This window comes from Triticum urartu, chromosome 6A (assembly GCF_056163025.1).
Source record: "Triticum urartu cultivar PI428250 chromosome 6A, HENAU_Tu73, whole genome shotgun sequence".
Taxonomy (NCBI): domain Eukaryota; kingdom Viridiplantae; phylum Streptophyta; class Magnoliopsida; order Poales; family Poaceae; genus Triticum; species Triticum urartu.
Genome location: NC_141878.1, coordinates 124,906,699 through 124,918,460, shown reverse-complemented (window position 1 = coordinate 124,918,460; position 11,762 = coordinate 124,906,699). Strand labels below are relative to the sequence as shown.

Below are 11,762 nucleotides of genomic sequence, written 5' to 3'. Positions count from 1 at the left end.
GCATCGGAATCGATCTCCGAGGCGATGCCAACAGGATGGGCCATGACATCAGAATCATCAAGGATGTCCACCAGCACCTGCACAACCCTAACATATTTGCAAGCACATTGCAAATAATGAAAAACCACAACTATGGTAATAAGCCATTATTTTTTACCTTGTGCAGCTCAACGGGGGATCTCATCCCTCCCGGGGCCATCTCCTCGTCCTCGATGGGGGCCATCACCTTGCCAGGGGAATACTGCTTCTCAACGGCGACTATCTCCTCAAACTCGGTCTTGAGCCTCACAAAGGTGGCAATCAGAGTTCCTGGACGGTGGGGCCCTTGCTGTTCTTCCAACTTTCTTTGAGGAGTTCGTCCGCCAACGTCCTCAACTCTTTGGACAGTGCTTGTTTCTTGGAGTTCTTCGTCTCCATGGGTTGGCCCGCCAACATGGTCAACTCGTTGGTCGGTGCTTGCTTCCTGGAGATCGTTGTCTCCAGTGGGTTGTCCGCCGACAACTCTTTGCCTAGTGCTCCAGGATCCATCAATGAACTGAGAAACAAAAAGCAATCGAAAGGAAACCACAATCGCAATGAAAACGGGAAAAGAATAGGATGTGAGAATCAGTCAGTGCTTCGCAAAAAGAAGATTCTTGGAATGAAAATATAGCAGCATAATTGATTCGCCCACCTTTCCTTTGTCGGTACAGAAGAAAAATGGCAGAAGTGAGTAGCCTAGAGTGAGGTTTTCTTCAAGAAAGGGAAGAAAGGGCTTGAACGAGCATTCCAGTGAAATGATGGTTGCTTCGTCCAGTCCAACTTGGAGGCCACCTTACCACTGCTGGTAAAGGTGTGGGTTTTGTGATATGACGGGTCATGACAGCCACACCAGGGTGACAGGTGAGTCTCGACTGTAGCACCTTGCTGTGATTTTGTGGATGGCACGCGGGCCCGGATGCTTTGAAATGTCCCGCATGTAGATAGAGCGGCTAGTCATATAGGAGTGCTCGATATTGTGCACCGTGACCAAGGCGAAGAGGAAAATGAGAGAACTATGTAATTAATGCATGAGTTTAATTAGGGTAGTTTTTTAAAGTACGAGATACATTCCTCCAATCGCAAAATGCCTTGGTTCATGAGATTTGAGATTTGAGCCGTATAAACCGAAAGGGAGGGAGTACTGCACACGGTGTAGTCTAGTCACTTGTTGAAATCTCTAGAAAGGAAAATACTCCTTTCCGGTTTATAGGGCTATACTACTCCCTCCGTCTAGGTGTGTAAGTCATCTTACGAAAACCAAATAGTCCCAAAACACTTAGGCGCGGTGCATTAACTTCTACCTTGTTTCTTGTTTCTTGACATATCAACCAATAAGAGATGAGAGGTGTGCATGCTTTTAATTCCTTGCAATGGCTAGTTCATTGCATGCAATGCTATTAATTAGCAAATAAACATTGGTGACCCCAGGAGGAAGCGGTGCTAAGCGCGTGGACCTATGTAGAATGAGTATCAACCAATGGATAATGGAGTTTAATTGTTAAACAGTAGCAATTTTGTCTCATGCAAGAGCCTGGCTAGTACTCCAAGGAACCGCACCACGCGAGCGTTCGCAACTACCACATTCGGGTTGCACTTGGCTCTTCGCCTCTTCGAGAAGATGAACAATGATGTTACTCCTACTTCTACAGTATCGAATCCACTGCTGCATGTTCGTCCACCTCGTGCGGGAGGGATAGCGTGTAGCGAAAGCTTCTACTTACTGCTCCTGCCTTTGCGTCTATGACAGGTGGGCCCAACATGTGGTTGGCCCTCCTATCATGCAGCCAAAGGCAGGTGCAGTTAAGGCACCGGAGCTCAGTCCGCGAGGGAGAGGGCATTGTAGTAATCAAATTTCTCGGTCTTGTACGAGTTGACGCGACACATCAAAGCACTGGACTCGATATAAGTCTTTTTACACATTTCAAATGGGCTACTTCGTATGTAGGAGTAGACATATTCTGCTTCATATGTAGTCACTTGTTGCAATCTCTAAAAATACTTATATTTGGAAACGGAGGGAGTACAACGCATGCATGCATGCCGTGACTTTCCTTTTGATACTTGCATGTGTTGATTTGATGCACCTTGCCAAATTTTGACTATAAATTTAACTAACCAAATTTCCATGCATGTCACAAAAAATTACGGGGCTGTTTGGATTGTGACTATGTTTGTCTTATGTTGCCACATTATTTTTCCACACTTGCCACACTTGCCTAACCTAAGTTGCTCAAATTGTTAGACACACTTTGGCTTGCCTAAGGGAATATTGCCACAATTTTTGTGTCTATGATATGTGGGGTACACTGCTAATAAAAAAATCTTGTCTTAGGTGTGGCTAATAAAAAGACTTATATTTAGGAACGGAGGGAGTAGAAAATATAAATAATAATGCATGTTGGGGCAACCCACGTTTCCGCTAATTTTAGCCGTGGGCTTGTTCACAATTTTTACGTGGGGGTGGTTGTTCATTTAATGGAGGGACTTGTAGTACCAGACTTGAACGATACAAAGTGCGACCTGGCACACCGTAACACCACTTGGAACAAGCGGGTAGCTATCTCAAAAAACAATCAACAAATAAAAAAAACGCGACCTGGCATGTAGTAGTACACAATTTTAAACGATTGTTTTGATGGAGTGAAAAAGGAAAACTACCCCACTACGTATATATAGGTCGGAGCCTCCGCGCTTGCTTGCTAGGGTTGCTCTATTCACACACACTCATCCTCTCCAGATCTAAACAAGATAGGGGTAGTAACACTATCTTTCTCCCTTCAAAAAACACTGGCTTTCTATCCTCACCGCTGGTTACAGATCCGGACGTATCCCCCTCCGCCGGTGAAGGGGAGGAGGGGCAGTGTTCAGGCCGTCGTCGACAGCGAGGGAGGAGACCCACTGCCGGCCTCACCGTTATCTCTGGCCGAGCGTCGGTGCAGGAGGTCCTCCGATCCCTTCGTCGTTGCCTGTGGGTGGATCCGGCCTCCCGCCGCCCACCTATCCACATCCCGATGACCTTCAGGTATATCTTCGTTCGAACCGCCTTAGCTCTACTTCCCCAGCTCGCTACGTCGCTGCATGTGCATCATTTTCTACCTCCCAGCCCCTCTCGATCGGATGGTCCAACGTCACATATTTTTTTCTTCTATTGTTAGAGGTAAAGCTACTTCATGGAGTCGAATCTTGTACTCCCTCCGTCCAAAAATACTTGTCATTGAAATGGATGTATCTAGATGTATTTTAGTTCTAGACACATCCATTTTGATGACAAGTAATTCCAGATGGAGGGAGTACTTGGTTCAAACAAGAAATAAAGTGGGGGTGGGGGAATTTAGTATGTACATCGGACTTGGTACAAACAGGAAGGAAAGGGGGTGAAAGTAGTATAGACTGGTCATCCAACCGGTCTCTTGGTCGAAACGGGAAATATAGGGGTAACGCTGTACACAGTGGTATGACCAAGACTAGATTTGCTATCCACACATAGGAGTAGGTGGCTAGAGTGAACAAAAATGGGACCAACCCAGATATGTTTCTTGGATGTTTGTTTCTCGGGGCAACAAACTATGAATCACCACTTTATGCCCATGTTTACGTACATGGTGCTGGACTACTGGTGCACCCACTGTCCCATGCCCTTATACCAAATATTTAGGCTCCGTTCAGAATAAAGGGGCAGAAAACATAGGTCGTAATGAAAATAGAGGAATAGGAACGGAATGTAGGTATAAAACTATGGAACATCGAACCGGAGGAAACTCTCAAGAGAATGTGTTCGGATGGACTATGAAATGTACAGATTTGTTTTTTTAGAGTAGCATGCTTGGCAGTATGAGATGATATTTGTTTATTCAGCTGCACAGTGACTACTCTTATCCTCACCTCACGTACCACACATAGGTTGATTTTTTTATTCCGGCAACATAGCACAGCAACCTGTCTAATGCATGGCAGCGAACGCCTGCCTCGGGCTTCCGCCCAAAAAATGAGCAGCGCGTGGATGTTTCTAATCCTATGGAATCAGTAGTACCAGACCAGCTTTCCTATGAAATATTATTCACCTTTCCCGTGTTCCGAACAGTTGGAAGGGAAAGAATACCGTAGGAATTGTGTTCCTACGAAAATCCTGCACCAAACCTGTGAACCGAACGCAGCCTTAGCTGTTCTTAATCTAATGTCCCTTGTAAAAGTGAAGCCATGCCACTGTTATAAGCCATGACAAGTTTAGCCAAATGTTTTTGCCTGTAATTGTTTGAGACTCTAACTGTTTCCTCTGTGCCTTTTTGTGCAAACAGGGATATCCAATTCACCTGGTTGCTGTTGTGACCTTTTGGTGCACTGCAAAAAACTCTTCTTAAAAGAAGTGACTTTTGTGCTGTTTAACTGGAATGTCAGAACGGAACAGTTGGTTCATTTTGGTGGAACTGCACAAAGGGAGATCTGTATTCCAATCCTCATCATCCATATTGGCACCATAACCTTCCTTTAGGTAAGAATGATATTTAATGCATGTGTTCATCTCTATTTTCCGACTGCCATGAGAAAATAATGCTATTTTTACTAGTACACTTGTACTCCCTCACTGACAAAACCAATTCTGAATTAGAAGGCCAATCATGTACTTGGTTTCACCAACTGGTGAGGAGAAAGAGAAACAGAGCATGAAGAGGAAGAAGAAGAAGAAGAAGAATAAACAGTGCCAAGGTGATCTTGCTGAACCCAGAGGCCTCAGTCGAGGCCATTCAAGGGCTCCGGCAATGACTACCTTACATGTGAGATGATCCTCCAGGGAGCCCTTCCACTTCTGTTGTCTCACTTAATTAATTAGGAGTACTTAAGTACCACTAATTTATTACTGTCTAATTTTCCTATTGGAGTTAAACAAATCTTTAGTAGGACCCTATGCTGAATCATGTATGTGTGTATGTTTGTCTATGGTGGTGAATCATGTGGTGGAGCAGGGAGGGAATATTATTAGTGTCATGACATAATAGTGCTATTGTTTTGCATGTCAATTTTTTCCATTGGTTCAATGAGGCAATGTTTTGCGTATTGTCCATCATGAATTTGATGCTACTGTTTGAGTAATATGCTAATGTCTTCCTATCCTTTCTCACTAAGCTAATGAAGGTTTCACCTTGTTCCTACTTGTGCAAACAGGGATCATGTTGTGCTAATCATACATTTTAGTGGAACTACACAAGACAATACAATGAACTATATCCCAGCCAGTGCTTTAACTCTGCTGGAAGTTCTTGATAATCTTTCGATATAATCTCAGCACTGGTAAACAAGAGTGATTTCAACCATACATTTGAAGTGCACAAAAATATATACTATTGTGTGATTCCAGTGAGTGCTTTATCATCTCTTATGGGACTACATGAATAATATTTTTTTCTCAGGTTGGTACGGGCCTAAGGCCTTCATCCATATTAGTTTGCTGTCATCTCTATTTGTATCGTGCTACTGTCATGAGAAACTCCTTTATCTTTGCACGTTAAAGTTTTGCAACCTATGATAAATGGCAATGCTTTGAGTGTTGAGTTGAGCTAATTGGCACTGATTAAATAAACTAATACCTCTCTTTAAGCAAGACTACTATGTTGCTAACTTTACCCATTAAGATAATGAGGGTGCTTCTATTTGTTAGTGTATGTTTGATCAACTACTCCCACTATTATAGTAATCTCACTCTCTCAATATATGTGCCAACAGGGATGCTCGATTTTTGTGGAACTGCACAAAAACTTTGGGTGCTTCATTGCCTCGACAGCTTCCGTCCTTTCCTATTAGTCGCTAATCTCCGCTTGTTTTCTTCCTTTGCTGTCAGTCGCTTGGCTTATCTCGGCTTCCAGTCAAAGGAAATAGTAATTGATATGCTACCTCACACAGGTTGGTACTGGTCTTTATCCTGATTATTATGCCTATCATATGTATTGGTAATTTGGTATTGTCCTACTGTTTGCCAATTTCATAAAGGAGTAATTTGGAGCCTGAACTCGCAGGCAAATCATTACATCGGATGATTTCAGTAGAACTACACAAAATGATCAGATGGACAGGTACTTAGGTTGCTTCTATGTACTCCAAAGTTCACTCAGACAAGCATCGATGTTGACAAGAAGTGCCTATATTCATTCGAGTATCAACCAGCGTCAACCAATTGTCAAACTCCAAGTATTAGGAGAGTGAACGCCAAAAATATTGCTTGGTGCATAGCCCAGAAAAACGCAGTCCGGTCTTTGGTCCGAACTTGTGCCTTTTGGTTATCGGCACATATGGTAGCGAACTATATGGCATGGAGTCTAAAGATTCCAGACAAGTTGGTTGACGTGTATATTCATCTGGCACTTAATCAGTCTACACGCCAAGGATGCTCCACTTCAGTTGAACTGCACCAAAAATTTGGGTGGTTCATTTTCTCAACCGCCTCCTTTCTTGTCTGCAATGTAGAATTTTGGCGAGATACAGGACCAAGATGAGCCAGTAAACTAGTTGGATGAAAGTAGTGGCCAAGTTGCTCAAACCTCCCTCGGCACATGGCCACTATTTGAGGATAAACCTACAAGCAAAGTTCAGATTGTCTGTGCTACCTCTTATGTACTCGAAAGTTTACTCGTACAAGAACTAATTTTAGCAAGAAGTACCTCCGATTGAACACCATTTACCAGTCTGTACCCTAGGTAATTAAAGTTTGTCCATGGATCATATTGGTTGTGATCTCAATCATTTGGATGCATAAACATACTAAACATATGTATATCTGAATCTTTTTGTGAATTATGTATGAATATTGTCGTGTGATCTATCAATCATTTGGATGCATAGATATGCTGAGCTTGTGTATATATGAATCTTTTGAGTTGTTGATAGTGAATATTGGCTATGAATATGAACGTGTCCTGTGAACCTGAGTTTGATATGAATGTTTACTTTTTCTGTTGTATTTGTGTGTGAACTTGTTAGTATGCCTACTGTGGGGTATAAAACGCATGTCTCTTATAAAAGTAATGTTGTGTCCAATTTATGTTTTCCCTTCTAACCACATTACATATATTTATATTATTACTATTATCATATATTTTATAGAGACTTATATATATTATAAAAACATCCCACGTGTTATTAACTTATAAAAGTAAATGTTTAACAGAAGTTGGCAAGGAAAATCCTGGTTGTTTTTGACTCACAGGCAATGAAAATCCTAGTGATTGCGTACAAAAGCTTGCGAAGATTTTAAGGACCAATTTAATAATAACGCGCTCATTTTTATTTTGAGCAATAACTCGCTAATTTCTTAATTATATATATAAAAAATGTGCCTCTCCGGTTTATTCTTTGATATTAATTGTTCCTTCTAACATAACATTATATATATATATACAGACGGTCTATTCTGCTAATATTAACAGAATAACTATTCTGCACACCACTTCGGCACTGCACGCTCAACAGAAGCGCACTGCATCATTTTGACGACGAGCACTGCAATAGAGACTAGTGAACTTCTCGTCGGAAAAAACTGCACGCGTTATTTTTTTGGTACTGTTTTCACCCTAATTTTTTAACCGTTTATCGGAATGAGGCGTGTAATATACCATTGAAAAGCTATGGATTAGGCGCAACTTCGACATGTTGAACACTTTTCGAGATTCCACATGGTTTAAGAGCAGTTTTGAAAATAGTGTGGCGGATGACGAGTGGCAGCGAGCGTTTTTTCGTGTTTTTTTCTAAACCGCTTGTTGGAATGAAGCAAATGATATGCCGTTGGATAGATATCGTCGAGGCGCATCTTTTTCATATATAAATCTTTCTCTAATTCATTACGGTTTAGAGCAGTTTCAAATTTACTAAATCGCGGAACTCTGTTTTTCAAATTTTTTGAAATTTTCGGTACTGTTTTCGCTCCAGTTTTCTAACTGTTTGTCAAAACGAGACATATGATACGCCGTTGGAAAGCTACGGACAGGGCGCAACTTTCATATGTTGAAATGGTTTTGAGATTCCTTACGGAATTTAGTTAATTTTGAAAATCGTGCGGCTGACTTCGAGAGGCAGCGGCTGTTTTTCGCGAAATTTTTACGAACGGCTGGTCAGAATAATTCAAATCATGCGCTGTTGGAAAGATATCGACAAGATGCAACTTTTTCATGTAGAACACTCTCTGTAATTCTTTACGGTTTAAGAGGAATTTCAAATTTACCGAAATGCGGACACTCTGTTTTTCGCGACACCTAAATCGACGTGGGTACTTCATCCGACTGAAAACCGCACTCCATCGGACGAAAAGCCGCACTGCATTGGACGGGTAAGAGAACTGCATGGTTTCTTTTATTCAAACGTAATTTTTTCAAGGACGAGAAAGTAGAGTGCACTTCACATTAGGTGTAAATGAACCACAACACTATCAAGAAGTGAACCGCATTACTTTTGTTACTTCCGTAACATTTTTTTGCACTTACGGGATGAACAACATCACACACCCGACCGCACTGCTTCAGTTAGAAAACCGCACTGCATCAAATGGTCAAGTGAATGACATTACTTTTTTTTGTCGTTTCTCTACCATTTTTCATTTAACACATTTTTGCACTGCATCAAATGGTCAAGTGAACGGCATTACTTTTTTTGTCGTTTCTCTACCATTTTTCATTTAACATATCTTTGCACTTCATTTCCTGCTTTATTTTTTCTGTTTGGAGTTTTTGTATTTCCACATTGGCAAGTTGTACACGTGCGAAGAAGCGAACCGCATGGTCGAGAGAAATGAGCCGCAATACAATTCTAAATGAACTTCTTTGGTAAACAATTTTCAAACGAGTCCATATAACTTTTCTCAGGGTTCAGTTTAGTAAATCAAATGTTGGAGCGGCTCTCATCACACAAAATATAGTTAACTGAACCCTGATAAAATAATTAGTGAACCACATTTGCACTTATCTTTTCATCCCAAAGAAAGTGTACTCCACACAATTTTCCTTTTAACCGCAACCATCAACTGGCCGAACTGCACCAGGTAAACTACATGGGCCAGCTGGAGAACCTCCTGCCAACACCAAGCAAACTGCAGCAACAAACCTCCTGCCACGTGCATCCATACTGCAGCGTCGCACGGCTGAAACTGAAGTGCGTGCCAATCATCCTCTCAAGTGCTTGCGTACTGCATTGACGCCCAACTAACCTGCAACGATAGCAAGCTGCACTGCTCGCCGTGAGTGGATAACAACAATGAAAAATTGGACCTGGGCATGAATGCCATCACCGAAATTGCACACAAATGCAAGAACATCAGACAAATTGCACCTGGGAGAATATTTCTCCACCATCCTCCTCCCGATGCTGCTGGAAGCGTGAGAGGAGATGGCTACCCCCCGCCGCCGGAGTGCACTGCACACATGCCCGTCGGAGGACAGTGGCGCCCACCCAACCGAGCTGTAGTGCGACTCACCTGAGCACTACATGCGTAGCACCACCGGACTGCACGCGGGGGGGCACCGAACTGCAGGCCAAAAAAAAACTGCCGGCGCCCATGGATGAGCTGCTAGAGAGGCTCGCGGTGCACTGCTCCAGGGCACGCAGTGCACTTCTCGAGGATGACGGCGGGGCTAGGCCGGCCGGCGCGACGGCGGAAGTAGAAGGAGGCCGGGGAGGGAAGGGTGAGTCGCGGAGGTTGGGCGGCGGCTCGGGGGGAGGAGGTTGGGCGGCGGCGCGAGGGAAGCAGGCTGGGCAGCGACGCGGGGGGGCGTCGTGGCCTGGCTCCGGCAGCGGGGCGTCGCGGGGGCCCGCCCTGGCCTGGATCCGGCGCCGGGACGTCGCGGGGGCCCGTCGAGGCCTGGATCCGGTGCCGGTTCATGCTGGGGAGCGGTCGGAGGGGTGGCTCGCCGGCGATGGGAGGAAGGCCACCGGCAGGGTGGGCGGGTGGGGCGGGGTGGTTGGGCGGCGCGCCGGCCGTGGGAGGTAGGTGGAGGAGGAAGGTGGTAGGCGCGGTGGCGCGCGGCTGGGTAGGAGGAAGCGGGCGACGAGGGAGGATGGAGGTGGTTCTGCGCGGGGGAGGGGGGGAAAGTGGAGAGAAGTGAGGGAGTGGGAGGAGAGGAAGAATGGGTGGGGTGGGCCGGTGACGTGGGGGTGTTATGAGAATAAGAAACTGATGTGCAGAATAAGTCTTAAGGGGGTGTTATCAGAATAGACCCATATATATATATATATATATATATATATATATATATATATATATATATAACGAGCCCACCTAATACGTGTATTTTAAGGAAGTGCAAATAGGCTATGATTTCTTAGAAAATATAAATGGACCTGATTGACGCGAAATTATTTGTTCATCCAGCTCAGCAAATGGACTGTACATTCTAGAAAACATAGGTTAAATATATGCCACATTTTTGCAGGCTGACATGTGGGCCAATAGGTCGAAGCCTACGCAGAGCGTTATCAACTTGGTCAACAAATGATTGTGTCATCCACAGCCATTGGATTTATATCCAACGGCTCGCATGCACCTTCAATCTCTCGTCTTCTTCCTCCAGCGTCGCCGGGACCGCCTGGTCCGGCCTCCGGCGGCTAGCGGCTCTGCTTAGCACGCATCGCTACGAAGCGCTACCCCACTGCCGGCCAGGCTATCCCTCCACCCCTCGACACCTCCTATTATTCTCCACAGACTACAGCCCCATGCAGCAACAGAACCAGTTATAACCCTTCTCCTCCTCTCAATCTGTGACTCCACTACCGTGTTTTCCCATCTCCGAGTCGTTCCCGTCCGGCGCCTTGCCGTGGCCCACCGCCTCGCTGCGTTCGATGCGGCGTGGTCAACACACGAGAGTCATCGGAACAGGACTGTACGTGGAGAGCCTGACGGCTGGGACCCACGAGGTCCATGGTCGCATGCAAGGAAAGTTCCTCCTTATTAAGCTGAAAAAAATGTTTCCTCCACCTGACAGCTGGGACCCACCGACTGTATCTTCGCACGGAAGGAAGTGCCTCCTTGTTTTGAAAAAAAATATTCATCCCGTTGACAGCAGGGACCCGTCAGATTTGGTGACTGACTTGTGGGCCTACTAAGCGGACGTGTACGCACGGCTTTGTCAACTTAATCAACAAATGATTCTAGGGGCTGGACCGTTGGATGTTAATCCAACAGCCGTGCTCCTTCTTCAACCTCTATTCTTGCTCCTGTCTCCCGTGGGCGGCACCGCGGCTGTGCTGCCGCGCACCCGAACCAGTGAAGTTTCCCACTCCTCTCCATCTGCGACTCCACTGCCCCGTCTTCCCCATCTCCGGGTGCGCTCGACACGGTGTGGTCAACGTGGTCAACAACCGAGAGTCATCGGAAGATGACTGTACGTGAGAGGCTGATAGTGGGGACGCACCACGCCCATGGACGCATGCATGCAACGGAACGCGCTGAGGTCAACGTGGTCAAGGAACGACTTCCATCGGAAGTATACTGTACATGGAGAGTCTCAGCTGGGTCCACGGCCGCAGCAAGTAAGTGCCTCCTTATTACGCGGAAAATAATGATTCCTCCAACTGACAGCAGGGACCCACTGGACGGGCCACCGTATTTTGCAAAAAAAACGTTTGCCCCCTGATTGCTGGGACCCACCTTACGGGCCACCGTATTTCGTGAAAAAAAATGTTCCCCCCACTCTCAGCTCAGACCCACCGGAAGTGCCTCCTTATTAAGCACAAAAAATGAATACTCCCTTGGCTAACTGGGACCCACC

At 45.1% G+C, this 11,762-nt stretch overlaps 1 long non-coding RNA gene across 1 annotated transcript; it reads right to left on the bottom strand.

Annotated features, from left to right (window-relative positions):
* Window positions 1-8,902: 8,902 nt before the first annotated feature.
* On the bottom strand, window positions 8,903-10,113 carry LOC125514001 (uncharacterized). The gene is made up of 2 exons (XR_007286236.2): window positions 9,328-10,113; window positions 8,903-9,221 (listed from the first exon to the last, which is right to left on the bottom strand). It is a non-coding gene; the product is annotated as an uncharacterized LOC125514001 (long non-coding RNA).
* Window positions 10,114-11,762: the final 1,649 nt, after the last annotated feature.